Below are 15,000 nucleotides of genomic sequence, written 5' to 3' on the forward strand. Positions count from 1 at the left end.
ACCGGTTAGCGCGAACGCAAATAACAAGCGCAACAGGCAACTTTCGAGGGACATACTTTTCGCAACAAGCTTCCACTAGGAAAGCACAGGCAACTCGTTCGAACGTCAAAGCCAACCAAATGGCAATTACCCGAGGGACATGCTTTTCGCAAGGCACCTTCCACTAGGGAAGCGCAGACAACCCGAAGGCGAGTCGAAGACAACCTAAAGGCGATGACCCGAGGGACATGGAGGAATGCAGCAGTGGAGTTCGCTGCACAGGCAGGGATCCGTCCAACTCGCACAAACCGAACACAACTCACGCGCCACGACGTACACTGTGCACCAGCCCCCCAAAACGAATCACCCCCCGAAGGACTAAGAAGCCCGACGAACGCGCGAAAACATTTAGAGAGGCCGAGCAAGCACCGGTTAGCGCGAATGCAAGTAACAAGCGCAACAGGCAACTTTCGAGGGACATACTTTTCGTAACAAGCTTCCACTAGGAAAGCATAGGCAACTCGTTCGAACGTCAAAGCCAACCAAATGGCAATTACCCGAGGGACACGCTTTTCGCAAGGCACCTTCCACTAGGGAAGCGCAGGCAACCCGAAGGCGAGTCGAAGACAACCCGAGGGACATGGAGGAATGCACCAGTGGAGTTCGCTGCACAGGCAGGGATCCGTCCAACTCGCACAAACCGAACACAACTCACGCGCCACGACGTACACTGTGCACCAGCCCCCCAAAACGAATCATCCCCCGAAGGACTAAGAAGCCCGACGAACGCGCGAAAACATTTAGAGAGGCCGAGCAAGCACCGGTTAGCGCAAATGCAAATAACAAACGCAACAGGCAACTTTCGAGGGACATACTTTTCGCAACAAGCTTCCACTAGGAAAGCATAGGCAACTCGTTCGAACGTCAAAGCCAACCAAATGGCAATTACCCGAGGGACACGCTTTTCGCAAGGCACCTTCCACTAGGGAAGCGCAAGCAACCCGAAGGCGAGTCGAAGACAACCCGAGGGACATGGAGGAATGCACCAGTGGAGTTCGCTGCACAGGCAGGGATCCGTCCAACTCGCACAAACCGAACACAACTCACGCGCCACGACGTACACTGTGCACCAGCCCCCCAAAACGAATCACCCCCCGAAGGACCAAGAAGCCCGACGAACGCGCGAAAACATTTAGAGAGGCCGAGCAAGCACCGGTTAGCGCGAATGCAAATAACAAACGCAACAGGCAACTTTCGAGGGACATACTTCTCGCAACAAGCTTCCACAAGGAAAGCACAGGCAACTCGTTCGCACGCCAAAGCCAACCAAATGGCAATTTAACCGAGGGACATGCATTTCGCAAGGCAACTTGTACAATTACCCGAGGGACATGGCATGCTTGCCAAGGCCGTGGCTTGGCATGCTTGCCAAGGCCGTGGCATGACATGCTGCTGGCCAAGGCCGGGCATGCCATGCTGCTGGACAAGGCCGTGGCAAGGCATGCTGATGGTCGAGGCCGTGGCAAGGCATGCTGATGGCCGAGGCCGTGGCGTGGCATGCCATGCTGCTGGACGAGGCCGTGGCAAGGCATGCTGCTGGCCAAGGCGTTGGCATGGCATGCTGCTGCTGACCAAGGCTTGGGCTTGCCATGCTGCGGGCAAAGGCCGCGGCATGGCATGCTGCCGGCCAAGGCTTTGGCATGCCATGTTGCTGGCCAAGGCCGTGGCATGGCATGCTGCTGGCCAAGGCCGTGGCATGACATGCTGGCCAAGGCCGGGGCATGGCAAGCTGCTGGCCAAGGTCGTGGCATGGCACGCTGCTGGCCAAGGCCGGGGCATAGCACGCTGCTGGCCATGGCCGTGGCATGACAAGCTTGCCAAGGCCGGGGCATGGCGTGCTGCTGGCCAAGGCTTTGGCATGCCATGTTGCTGGCCAAGGCTGTGGCATGGCATGCTGCTGGCCAAGGCTGTGGCATGGCATGCTGCTGGCCAAGGCCGTGGCATGACATGCTGGCCAAGGCCGGGGCATGGCATGTTGCTGGCCAAGGCCGTGGCATGGCATGCTGCTGGCCAAGGCCGTGGCATGACATGCTTGCCAAGGCCAGGGCATGGCATGCTGCTGGCCAAGGCTTTGGCATGCCATGTTGCTGGCCAAGGCTGTGGCATGGCATGCTGGCCTAGGCCAACGTGCCACCGCCACCACCGCGGGCCGCCACTCGACGCATCCCGTGCTTGGCTATGTAGTTTCGATGCCACAAGCCAATGCCACAAGCCAAGCGATGGCATGTGCCAAGCGCCCGCCTAGGCATAGGCGTGGCCTGTGGCCTGGCCATGCTGGCCAGCCTTAAGGGAGGTGCCCCCCCCTTATAATAGCCTGTTAAGCCCTTTTCAATCTGGCAGGAGGAAACATCAACCATGTTCGAGGAGTCATAATGGGGTTTTTTTAAAAAGTAATGGTTTTTTGCCAAAACTTTCAACATGAAAGTTGTATGAAATAATTTAATACACCATAAAAAAAATTATAAAAAAATATTTGGCCACCGGAATATTTTATTTTAATTTATTTCAATTTTAATACTTAAAAAATAATAAAAATTACTAAAAATACTCAAAAAATTCTAGAAAAATTCCAACAATTATAAGATGAGGCACTAGTAATTATAGTAATTTTTTTAATTATTTTTTTATTTTTAATTTATTTTATTATAATTTTTATGAGTAAATAAATAATTAAAAAGCCCGACGAACGTGCAAAAACTCTTAGAGAAACCCAGCAAGCATCGGATAGCTCGAATGCAAATAACAAACGCAACAGGCAACTTCCGAGGGACATACTTTTCCCAACAAGCTTCCACTGGGGAAAGCACTAGCAACGTGTTCGCAAGTCAAAGGCAACCAAACCGGCTATTACCCGAGGGACAAGCATTTCGCAGGGCAACATATACGTAAGTCAAAGCCAAACCAAATGGCAATTACACGAGGGACAGGATTGCTTGCCAAGGGCGTGGCATGCGATGTTCTAGCCCAAGGCCAAGGCACGCCACGCTGCGGGACAAGGCCGTGGCAAGACATGCGGCTGGCCTTGGCCTTGGCATGGCATGCCGCCGGCTTTGGCTGGGCTGCGTTGGCCTTGCCATGGAATGTTGCTGGCTTCGGATGGGCTGCCTTGGCCTTGGCCTTGGCCGTGGCATGGCATGGCATGCTGCTGGCCTTGGCCTTGGCCTTGGCATGGCATGCTGCTGGCTTTGGCTGGGCTGCCTTGGCCGTGGCATGGCATGCTGCTGGCTTTGGCTGGGCTGCCTTGGCCGTGGCATGGCATGCTGCTGGCCTAGGCCTTGGCATGGCATGCTGCTGGCTTTGGCTGGGCTGCCTTGGCCGTGGCATGGCATGCTGCTGGCCTAGGCCTTGGCATGGCATGCTGCTGGCTTTGGCTGGCAGCCTTGGTCGTGGCATGGCATGCTGCTGGCCTTGGCCTTGGCATGGCATGCTGCTGGCTTTGGCTGGCCTGCCTTGGCCGTGGCATGGCATGCTGCTGGCCTTGGCCTTGGCATGGCATGCTGCTGGCTTTGGCTGGCCTGCCTTGGCCGTGGCATGGCATGCTGCTGGCCTAGGCCTTGGCATGGCATGCTGCTGGCTTTGGCTGGCCTGCCTTGGCCGTGGCATGGCATGCTGCTGGCCTAGGCATGGCATGGCATGCTGCTGGCTTTGGCTGGGCTGCCTTGGCCGTGGCATGGCATGCTGCTGGCCTTGGCCTTGATATGGCATGCTGCTGGCTTTGGCTGGGCTGCCTTGGCCGTGGCATGGCATGCTGCTGGCCTAGGCCTTGGCATGGCATGCTGCTGGCTTTGGCTGGGCTGCCTTGGCCTTGGCATGGCATGCTGCTGGCTTTGGCTGGCCTGCCTTGGCCGTGGCATGGCATGCTGCTGGCCTAGGCCATGGCATGGCATGCTGCTGGCTTTGGCTGGGCTGCCTTGGCCGTGGCATGGCATGCTGCTGCCCTTGGCCTTGATATGTCATGCTGCTGGCTTTGGCTGGGCTGCCATGGCCGTGGCATGGCATGCTGCTGGCCTAGGCCTTGGCATGGCATGCTGCTGGCTTTGGCTGGCCTGCGTTGGCCGTGGCATGGCATGCTGCTGGCCTAGGCCTTCGCATGGCATGCTGCTGGCTTTGGCTGGGCTGCCTTGGCCGTGGCATGGCATGCTGCTGGCCTTGGCCTTGGCATGGCATGCTGCTGGCTTTGGCTGGGCTGCCTTGGCCGTGGCATGGCATGCTGGTGGCCTAGGCCTTAGCATGGCATGCTGCAGGCTTTGGCTGGCCTGCCTTGGCCGTGGCATGGCATGCTGCTGGCCTAAGCCTTGGCATGGCATGCTGCTGGCTTTGGTTGGGCTGCCTTGGCCGTGGCATGGCATGCTGCTGGCCTAGGCCTTGGCATGGCATGCTGCTCGCTTTGGCTGGCCTGCCTTGGCCGTGGCATGGCATGCTGCTGGCCTAGGCCTTGGCATGGCATGCTGCTGGCTTTGGCTGGGCTGCCTTGGCCGTGGCATGGCATGCTGCTGGCCTTGGCCTTGGCATGCCATGCTGTTGGCTTTGGCTGGCCTGCCTTGGCCGTGGCATGGCATGCTGCTGGCCTAGGCCTTGGCATGGCATGCTGCTGGCTTTGGCTGGGCTGCCTTGGCCGTGGCATGGCATGCTGCTGGCCTTGGCCTTGGCATGGCATGCTGCTGGCTTTGGCTGGGCTGCCTTGGCCGTGGCATGGCATGCTGCTGGCCTTGGCCTTGGCATGGCATGCTGCTGGCTTTGGCTGGGCTGCCTTGGCCGTGGCATGGCATGCTGCTGGCCTAGGCCTTGGCATGGCATGCTGCTGGCTTTGGCTGGGCTGCCTTGGCCGTGGCATGGCATGCTGCTGGCCTAGGCCGTGGCATGGCATGCTGCTGGCCTTGGCCTTGGCATGGCATGCTGCTGGCTTTGGCTGGCCTGCCTTGGCCGTGGAATGGCATGCTGCTGGCCTAGGCCTTGGCATGGCATGCTGCTGGCTTTGGCTGGGCTGCCTTGGCCGTGGCATGGCATGCTGCTGGCCTAGGCCTTGGCATGGCATGCTGCTGGCTTTGGCTGGGCTGCCTTGGCCGTGGCATGGCATGCTGCTGGCCTAGGCCTTGGCATGGCATGCTGCTGGCTTTGGCTGGGCTGCCTTGGCCGTGGCATGGCATGCTGCTGGCCTAGGCCTTGGCATGGCATGCTGCTGGCTTTGGCTGGCCTGCCTTGGCCGTGGCATGGCATGCTGCTGGCCTTGGCCTTGGCATGGCATGCTGCTGGCTTTGGCTGGCCTGCCTTGGCCGTGGCATGGCATGCTGCTGGCCTAGGCCATGGCATGGCATGCTGCTGGCTTTGGCTGGGCTGCCTTGGCCGTGGCATGGCATGCTGCTGCCCTTGGCCGTGATATGGCATGCTGCTGGCTTTGGCTGGGCTGCCTTGGCCGTGGCATGGCATGCTGCTGGCCTAGGCCTTGGCATGGCATGTTGCTGGCTTTGGCTGGCCTGCCTTGGCCGTGGCATGGCATGCTGCTGGCCTAGGCCTTGGCATGGCATGCTGCTGGCTTTGGCTGGGCTGCCTTGGCCGTGGCATGGCATGCTGCTGGCCTTGGCCTTGGCATGGCATGCTGCTGGCTTTGGCTGGGCTGCCTTGGCCGTGGCATGGCATGCTGGTGGCCTAGGCCTTGGCATGGCATGCTGCTGGCTTTGGCTGGCCTGCCTTGGCCGTGGCATGGCATGCTGCTGGCCTAGGCCTTGGCATGGCATGCTGCTGGCTTTGGTTGGGCTGCCTTGGCCGTGGCATGGCATGCTGCTGGCCTTGGCCTTGGCATGGCATGCTGCTGGCTTTGGCTGGCCTGCCTTGGCCGTGGCATGGCATGCTGGTGGCCTAGGCCTTGGCATGGCATGCTGCTGGCTTTGGCTGGGCTGCCTTGGCCGTGGCATGGCATGCTGCTGGCCTTGGCCTTGGCATGGCATGCTGCTGGCTTTGGCTGGGCTGCCTTGGCCGTGGCATGGCATGCTGCTGGCCATGGCCTTGGCATGGCATGCTGCTGGCTTTGGCTTGCCTGCCTTGGCCGTGGCATGGCATGCTGCTGGCCTAGGCCTTGGCATGGCATGCTGCTGGCTTTGGCTGGGCTGCCTTGGCCGTGGCATGGCATGCTGCTGGCCTTGGCCTTGGCATGGCATGCTGCTGGCTTTGGCTGGGCTGCCTTGGCCGTGGCATGGCATGCTGGTGGCCTAGGCCTTGGCATGGCATGCTGCTGGCTTTGGCTGGCCTGCCTTGGCCGTGGCATGGCATGCTGCTGGCCTAGGCCTTGGCATGGCATGCTGCTGGCTTTGGGTGGGCTGCCTTGGCCGTGGCATGGCATGCTGCTGGCCTTGGCCTTGGCATGGCATGCTGCTGGCTTTGGCTGGCCTGCCTTGGCCGTGGCATGGCATGCTGCTGGCCTAGGCCTTGGCATGGCATGCTGCTGGCTTTGGCTGGGCTGCCTTGGCCGTGGCATGGCATGCTGCTGGCCTTGGCCTTGGCATGGCATGCTGCTGGCTTTGGCTGGGCTGCCTTGGCCGTGGCATGGCATGCTGCTGGCCTAGGCCTTGGCATGGCATGCTGCTGGCTTTGGCTGGGCTGCCTTGGCCGTGGCATGGCATGCTGCTGGCCTTGGCCTTGGCATGGCATGCTGCTGGCTTTGGCTGGGCTGCCTTGGCCGTGGCATGGCATGCTTGTGGCCTAGGCCTTGGCATGGCATGCTGCTGGCTTTGGCTGGCCTGCCTTGGCCGTGGCATGGCATGCTGCTGGCCTAGGCCTTGGCATGGCATGCTGCTGGCTTTGGGTGGGCTGCCTTGGCCGTGGCATGGCATGCTGCTGGCCTTGGCCTTGGCATGGCATGCTGCTGGCTTTGGCTGGCCTGCCTTGGCCGTGGCATGGCATGCTGCTGGCCTAGGCCTTGGCATGGCATGCTGCTGGCTTTGGCTGGGCTGCCTTGGCCGTGGCATGGCATGCTGCTGGCCTTGGCCTTGGCATGGCATGCTGCTGGCTTTGGCTGGGCTGCCTTGGCCGTGGCATGGCATGCTGCTGGCCATGGCCTTGGCATGGCATGCTGCTGGCTTTGGCTTGCCTGCCTTGGCCGTGGCATGGCATGCTGCTGGCCTAGGCCTTGGCATGGCATGCTGCTGGCTTTGGCTGGGCTGCCTTGGCCGTGGCATGGCATGCTGCTGGCCTTGGCCTTGGCATGGCATGCTGCTGGCTTTGGCTGGGCTGCCTTGGCCGTGGCATGGCATGCTGGTGGCCTAGGCCTTGGCATGGCATGCTGCTGGCTTTGGCTGGCCTGCCTTGGCCGTGGCATGGCATGCTGCTGGCCTAGGCCTTGGCATGGCATGCTGCTGGCTTTGGGTGGGCTGCCTTGGCCGTGGCATGGCATGCTGCTGGCCTTGGCCTTGGCATGGCATGCTGCTGGCTTTGGCTGGCCTGCCTTGGCCGTGGCATGGCATGCTGCTGGCCTAGGCCTTGGCATGGCATGCTGCTGGCTTTGGCTGGGCTGCCTTGGCCGTGGCATGGCATGCTGCTGGCCTAGGCCTTGGCATGGCATGCTGCTGGCTTTGGCTGGGCTGCCTTGGCCGTGGCATGGCATGCTGCTGGCCTTGGCCTTGGCATGGCATGCTGCTGGCTTTGGCTTGCCTGCCTTGGCCGTGGCATGGCATGCTGCTGGCCTAGGCCTTGGCATGGCATGCTGCTGGCTTTGGCTGGGCTGCCTTGGCCGTGGCATGGCATGCTGCTGGCCTTGGCCTTGGCATGGCATGCTGCTGGCTTTGGCTGGGCTGCCTTGGCCGTGGCATGGCATGCTGCTGGCCTTGGCCTTGGCATGGCATGCTGCTGGCTTTGGCTTGCCTGCCTTGGCCGTGGCATGGCATGCTGCTGGCCTAGGCCTTGGCATGGCATGCTGCTGGCTTTGGCTGGGCTGCCTTGGCCGTGGCATGGCATGCTGCTGGCCTTGGCCTTGGCTTGGCATGCTGCTGGCTTTGGCTGGGCTGCCTTGGCCGTGGCATGGCATGCTGCTGGCCTTGGCCTTGGCATGGCATGCTGCTGGCTTTGGCTGGCCTGCCTTGGCCGTGGCATGGCATGCTGCTGGCCTTGGCATGGCATGCTGCTGGCTTTGGCTGGGCTGCCTTCGCCGTGGCATGCCATGCTGCTGGCCTTGGCCTTGGGGCTGGGCTGCCTTGGCTGCGGTTCTTATCACTAGACGTGCGTTGCGTGCGAAGGCGTGCAAAGGCGTGCGCGACCATGCGCGCAACACGCGCACCGTGGTCAAAAGACCACGCGCGCGGTATTCGCACAGGCCACGCTGCCCACGCCGCGGGCATGCCAGGCCGCCCAGGCCGTGCGCATGCCATGCCGTGCTGCCCAGGCCGGCTGCATGCCAGGCCGCCCAGGCCGTGCGCATGCCATGCCGTGCTGCCCACGCCGCGGGCATGCCAGGCCGGCTGCATGCCAGGCCGCCCAGGCCGTGCGCATGCCATGCCGTGCTGCCCACGCCGCGGGCATGCCAGGCCGGCTGCATGCCAGGCCGCCCAGGCCGTGCGCATGCCATGCCGTGCTGCCCATGCCGCGCGCATGCCAGGCCGCCCACGCCCGCGCGCATGCCACGCCATGCTGCCCAAGGCCGCGCCCAGGCCGCGCAAGGCCGCGCCCAGGCCGCCCAAGGCCGCGCCCAGGCCGCGCAAGGCCGCGCCCAGGCCGCCCAAGGCCGCGCCCAGGCCGCGCAAGGCCGCCCAAGGCCGCGGTCCAGGCCGCCCCAGGCCGCAGCCCAGGCCGCGGTCGAGCCGCAGTGCATGTAACCCAAGGCCGCAGCCCAGGCCGCGCCCAACATGGGGCGTACCTGCCACTGCCTTGCCCTGGGCAAGGGAGGTGCCCCCCCCTTATAATAGCCTGTTAAGCCCTTTTCAATCTGGCAGGAGGAAACATCAAGCATGTTCGAGGAGTCATAATGGGGTTTTTTTAAAAAGTAATGGTTTTTTGCCAAAACTTTCAACATGAAAGTTGTAGGAAATAATTTAATACACCATAAAAAAAATTAAAAAAAATATTTTTTTACAGAAAATATTTTATTTTAATTTATTTCGATATTAATACTTAAAAAATAATAAAAATTAATAAAAATAGTCAAAAAATTATGGAAAAATTCCCATAATTAAAGGATGATTCACTAGTAATTATAGAAATTATTAAATTATTTTTTTCATTTTTTTTATTTTATTTTGATTTTTTTATGCCAAATAAGGGCTTTAAAAATTCGAAAAGCTCCAGAAAAATTGCAAAAAAATAGGGAATGACATTTAAAATTGATTGTAGTGCATTTTTAATTGTGTTGCACGGTTTGGGTAAGATTATAAAAGAATCATGTTCAAAAAGATCGATCGAGGCGGTGGCACGCCATGGCCTTGGCCTTGGCCTTGGCCTTTGCCCGCGGCCTTGGCCTTTGCCTTGGCCTTGGCCATGCCTTGCACAGGGACTTGGCCTTGCCCACTGCCTTGGCCTTGGCTTTGGCCTTGGCCTTGGCATGGCATGGCATGCTCGCCGAGGCCGTGGCATGCCTTGCTGCTAGCCAAGGCCGTGGCGTGGCATGCTCGCCCAGCCCGTGGCATGCCGTGCTCGCCCAGCCCGTGGCACGCCATGTTGGCCCAAGGCATTGGCATGGCATGCCGGCCAAGGCATGCTGGCCAACGCTGCATAAGGCGGTGCCATGGCATGGCATGCTGACCAAGACCGTGCCATGGCATGCTGGGCGAGGCCGGGGCATGGCATGCTGGCCGAGGCCGTGGCTTGCCATGCCGCCACGGCCGTGGCATGCCGGGCAACGGACCGGCATGGCCCAGCCCGTGGCACGCCATGTTGGCCCAAGGCATTGGCATGGCATGCCGGCCAAGGCATGCTGGCCAACGCTGCGGCACGGCGTGCTGGACAAGGCGGTGCCATGGCATGGCATGCTGACCAAGACAGTGCCATGGCATGCTGGCCGAGGCCGTGGCATGGCATGCTGGCCGAGGCCGTGGCTTGCCATGCCGCCACGGCCGTGGCATGCTGGGCAACGGACCGGCATGGCATGCTGGCCGTGGCGGTGGCACGACATGCTGGCCAAGGCAGTGGCATGGCATGTAGGCCAAGGCTAAGGCATGGCACGCTGTGGCATGGCACGCTGTGGCATGGCACGCTGGCCAAGGCAGTCGCAAGGCATGCGGGCCGAGGCCGCGGCACGGCCCGCTGGGCAACGCGGTGGCATGGCATGCTGGGCAACGCCGTGGCAAGGCATGCGGGCCGAGGCCTTGGCATGGCATGCTGGCCGAGGCCGTGGCATGGCATGCGGGCCGAGGCCGTGGCATGGCATGGCATGCGGGCCGAGGCCGTGGCGTGGCATGGCATGGCATGTTGGGCAACGCCGTGGCAAGACATGCGGGCCGAGGCCGTGGCATGGCATGTTGGGCAACGCCCTGGCAAGCCATGCGGGCCGAGGCCGTGGCGTGGCATGTTGGCCAAGGCTAAGGCATGGCACGCCGGGCAACGCGGTGCATTGGCATGCTGGGCAGCGCGGTGGCAAGGCATGGGGCCCGAGGCCGTGGCATGGCATGTTGGGCAACGCCGTGGCAAGACATGCGGGCCGAGGCCGTGGCACGACATGTTGGCCAAGGCTAAGGCATGGCACGCCGGGCAACGCGGTGGCATGGCATGCTGGGCAACGCGGTGGCAAGGCATGCGGGCCGAGGCCGTGGCATGGCATGTTGGGCAACGCCGTAGAAGGGCATGCGGGCCGAGGCCGTGGCATGGCATGCGGGCCGAGGCCGTGGCATGGCATGTTGGGCGACGCCGTAGCAAGGCATGCGGGCCGAGGCCGTGGCATGTCATGCGGGCCGAGGCCGTGGCATGGCATGCGGGCCGAGGCCGTGGCATGGCATGTTGGCCGAGGCCGTGGCAAGGCATGCGGGCCGAGGCCGTGGCATGGCATGTTTGGCAACGCCGTGGCAAGACATGCGGGCCGTGGCATGGCATGGCATGCGGGCCGAGGCCGTGGCACGACATGTTGGCCAAGGCTAAGGCATGGCACGCCGGGCAACGCGGTGGCATGGCACGCCGGGCAACGCGGTGGCAAGGCATGCGGGCCGGGGCCGTGGCATGGCATGTTGGGCGACGCCGTAGCAAGGCATGCGGTCCGAGGCCGTGGCATGTCATGCGGGCCGAGGCCATGGCATGGCATGCGGGCCGAGGCCGTGGCATGGCATGTTGGGCGACGCCGTAGCAAGGCATGCGGGCCGAGGCCGTGGCATGTCATGCGAGCCGAGGCCGTGGCATGGCATGCGGGCCGAGGCCGTGGCATGGCAAGTTGGGCGACGTCGTGGCAAGGCATGCGGGCCGAGGCCGTGGCATGTCACGCGGGCCGAGGCCGTGGCATGGCATGCGGGCAGAGGCCGTGGCATGGCATGTTGGGCGACGCCGTCGCAAGGCATGCGGGCCGAGGCCGTGGCATGGCATGCGGGCCGAGGCCGTGGCATGGCATGTTGGGCGACGTCGTAGCAAGGCATGCGGGCCGAGGCCGTGGCATGTCATGGCATGTTGGGCGACGCCGTAGCAAGGCATGCGGGCCGAGGCCGTGGCATGGCATGTTTGGCAACGCCGTGGCAAGACATGAGGGCCGTGGCATGGCATGGCATGCGGGCCGAGGCCGTGGCACGACATGTTGGCCAAGGCTAAGGCATGGCACGCCGGGCAACGCGGTGGCATGGCATGCGGGCCGGGGCCGTGGCATGGCATGTTGGCCAACGTCGTAGCAAGGCATGCGGGCCGAGGCCGAGGCCGTGGCACGGCATGCGGGCCGAGGCTGTGGCATGGCATGTTGGGCGACGCCGTAGCAAGGCATGCGGTCCGAGGCCGTGGCATGTCATGCGGGCCGAGGCCGTGGCATGGCATGCGGGCCGAGGCCGTGGCATGGCATGTTGGGCGACGCCGTAGCAAGGCATGCGGGCCGAGGCCGTGCCGTGGCATGCGGGCCGAGGCCGTGGCATGGCATGCGGGCCGAGGCCGTGGCATGGCATGTTGGGCGACGCCGTAGCAAGGCATGCGGTCCGAGGCCGTGGCCTGTCATGCGGGCCGAGGCCGTGGCATGGCATGCGGGCCGAGGCCGTGGCATGGCATGCGGGCCGAGGCCGTGGCATGGCATGTTGGGCGACGCCGTAGCATGGCATGCGGGCCGAGGCCGTGGCATGTCATGCGCGCCGAGGCCGTGGCATGGCATGCGGGCCGAGGCCGTGGCATGGCAAGTTGGGCGACGTCGTGGCAAGGCATGCGGGCCGAGGCCGTGGCATGGCATGCGGGCCGAGGCCGTGGCAAGGCATGTTGGGCGACGCCGTAGCAAGGCATGCGGGCCGAGGCCGTGGCATGTCATGCGGGCCGAGGCCGTGGCATGGCATGCGGGCCGAGGCCGTGGCATGGCATGTTGGGCGACGCCGTAGCAAGGCATGCGGTCCGAGGCCGTGGCATGTCATGCGGGCCGAGGCCGTGGCATGGCATGCGGGCCGAGGCCGTGGCATGGCATGTTGGGCGACGCCGTAGCAAGGCATGCGGTCCGAGGCCGTGGCATGTCATGCGGGCCGAGGCCGTGGCATGGCATGCGGGCCGAGGCCGTGGCATGGCATGTTGGGCGACGCCGTAGCAAGGCATGCGGGCCGAGGCCGTGCCGTGGCGTGCGGGCCGAGGCCGTGGCATGGCATGTTGGGCGACGCCGTAGCAAGGCATGCGGTCCGAGGCCGTGGCATGTCATGCGGGCCGAGGCCGTGGCATGGCATGCGGGCCGAGGCCGTGGCATGGCATGTTGGGCGACGCCGTAGCAAGGCATGCGGGCCGAGGCCGTGCCGTGGCATGCGGGCCGAGGCCGTGGCATGGCATGTTGGGCGACGCCGTAGCAAGGCATGCGGTCCGAGGCCGTGGCATGTCATGCGGGCCGAGGCCGTGGCATGGCATGCGGGCCGAGGCCGTGGCATGGCATGTTGGGCGACGCCGTAGCAAGGCATGCGGGCCGAGGCCGTGGCATGTCATGCGGGCCGAGGCCGTGGCATGGCATGCGGGCCGAGGCCGTGGCATGGCAAGTTGGGCGGCGTCGTGGCAAGGCATGCTGGCCGAGGCCGTGGCATGTCATGCGGGCCGAGGCCGTGGCATGGCATGCGGGCCGAGGCCGTGGCAAGGCATGTTGGGCGACGCCGTAGCAAGGCATGCGGGCCGAGGCCGTGGCACGTCATGCGGGCCGAGGCCGTGGCACGTCATGCGGGCCGAGGCCGTGGCACGTCATGCGGGCCGAGGCCGTGGCATGGCATGTTTGGCCACGCCGTGGCAAGACATGCGGGCCGTGGCATGGCATGGCATGCGGGCCGAGGCCGTGGCTCGACATGTTGGCCAAGGCTAAGGCATGGCACGCCGGGCAACGCGGTGGCATGGCATGCTGGGCAACGCGGTGGCAAGGCATGCGGGCCGAGGCCGTGGCATGGCATGTTGGGCAACGCCGCAGCAAGGCATGCGGGCCGAGGCCGTGGCATGGCATGCGGGCCGAGGCCGTGGCATGGCATGCGGGCCGAGGCCGTGGCATGGCATGTTGGACGACGCCGTAGCAAGGCATGCGGTCCGAGGCCGTGGCATGTCATGCGGGCCGAGGCCGTGGCATGGCATGCGGGCCGAGGCCGTGGCATGGCATGTTGGGCGACGCCGTAGCAAGGCATGCGGGCCGAGGCCGTGCCGTGGCATGCGGGCCGAGGCCGTGGCATGGCATGTTGGGCGACGCCGTAGCAAGGCATGCGGTCCGAGGCCGTGGCATGTCATGCGGGCCGAGGCCGTGGCATGGCATGCGGGCCGAGGCCGTGGCATGGCATGTTGGGCGACGCCGTAGCAAGGCATGCGGGCCGAGGCCGTGCCGTGGCATGCGGGCCGAGGCCGTGGCATGGCATGTTGGGCGACGCCGTAGCAAGGCATGCGGTCCGAGGCCGTGGCATGTCATGCGGGCCGAGGCCGTGGCATGGCATGCGGGCCGAGGCCGTGGCATGGCATGTTGGGCGACGCCGTAGCAAGGCATGCGGGTCGAGGCCGTGGCATGTCATGCGGGCCGAGGCCGTGGCATGGCATGCGGGCCGAGGCCGTGGCATGGCAAGTTGGGCGGCGTCGTGGCAAGGCATGCGGGCCGAGGCCGTGGCATGTCATGCGGGCCGAGGCCGTGGCATGGCATGCGGGCCGAGGCCGTGGCACGTCATGCGGGCCGAGGCCGTGGCATGGCATGTTTGGCAACGCCGTGGCAAGACATGCGGGCTGTGGCATGGCATGGCATGCGGGCCGAGGCCGTGGCTCGACATGTTGGCCAAGGCTAAGGCATGGCACGCCGGGCAACGCGGTGGCATGGCATGCTGGGCAACGCGGTGGCAAGGCATGCGGGCCGAGGCCGTGGCATGGCATGTTGGGCAACGCCGCAGCAAGGCATGCGGGCCGAGGCCGTGGCATGGCATGCGGGCCGAGGCCGTGGCATGGCATGCGGGCCGTGGCCGTGGCATGGCATGTTGGGCGACGCCGTCGCAAGGCATGCGGGCCGAGGCCGTGGCATGGCATGTTTGGCAACGCCGTGGCAAGACATGCGGGCCGTGGCATGGCATGGCATGCGGGCCGAGGCCGTGGCACGGCATGCGGGCCGAGGCCGTGGCATGGCATGTTGGGCGACGCCGTAGCAAGGCATGCGGGCCGAGGCCGTGGCCGTGGCATGGCATGCGGGCCGTGGCCGTGGCATGGCATGGCATGCGGGCCGAGGCCGTGGCATGGCATGTTGGGCAACGCCGTGGCAAGGCATGCGGGCCGAGGCCGTGGCATGGCATGATGGCCGAGGCCGTGGCATGTCATGCGGGCCGAGGCCGTGGCATGGCATGTTGGGCGACGCCGTAGCAAGGCATGCGTTCCGAGGCCGTGGCATGTCATGCGGGC

The sequence above is a fragment of the Camellia sinensis genome, chromosome 6 (genome assembly GCF_055761805.1).
Source record: "Camellia sinensis isolate YWXY chromosome 6, ASM5576180v1, whole genome shotgun sequence".
NCBI lineage: Eukaryota > Viridiplantae > Streptophyta > Magnoliopsida > Ericales > Theaceae > Camellia > Camellia sinensis.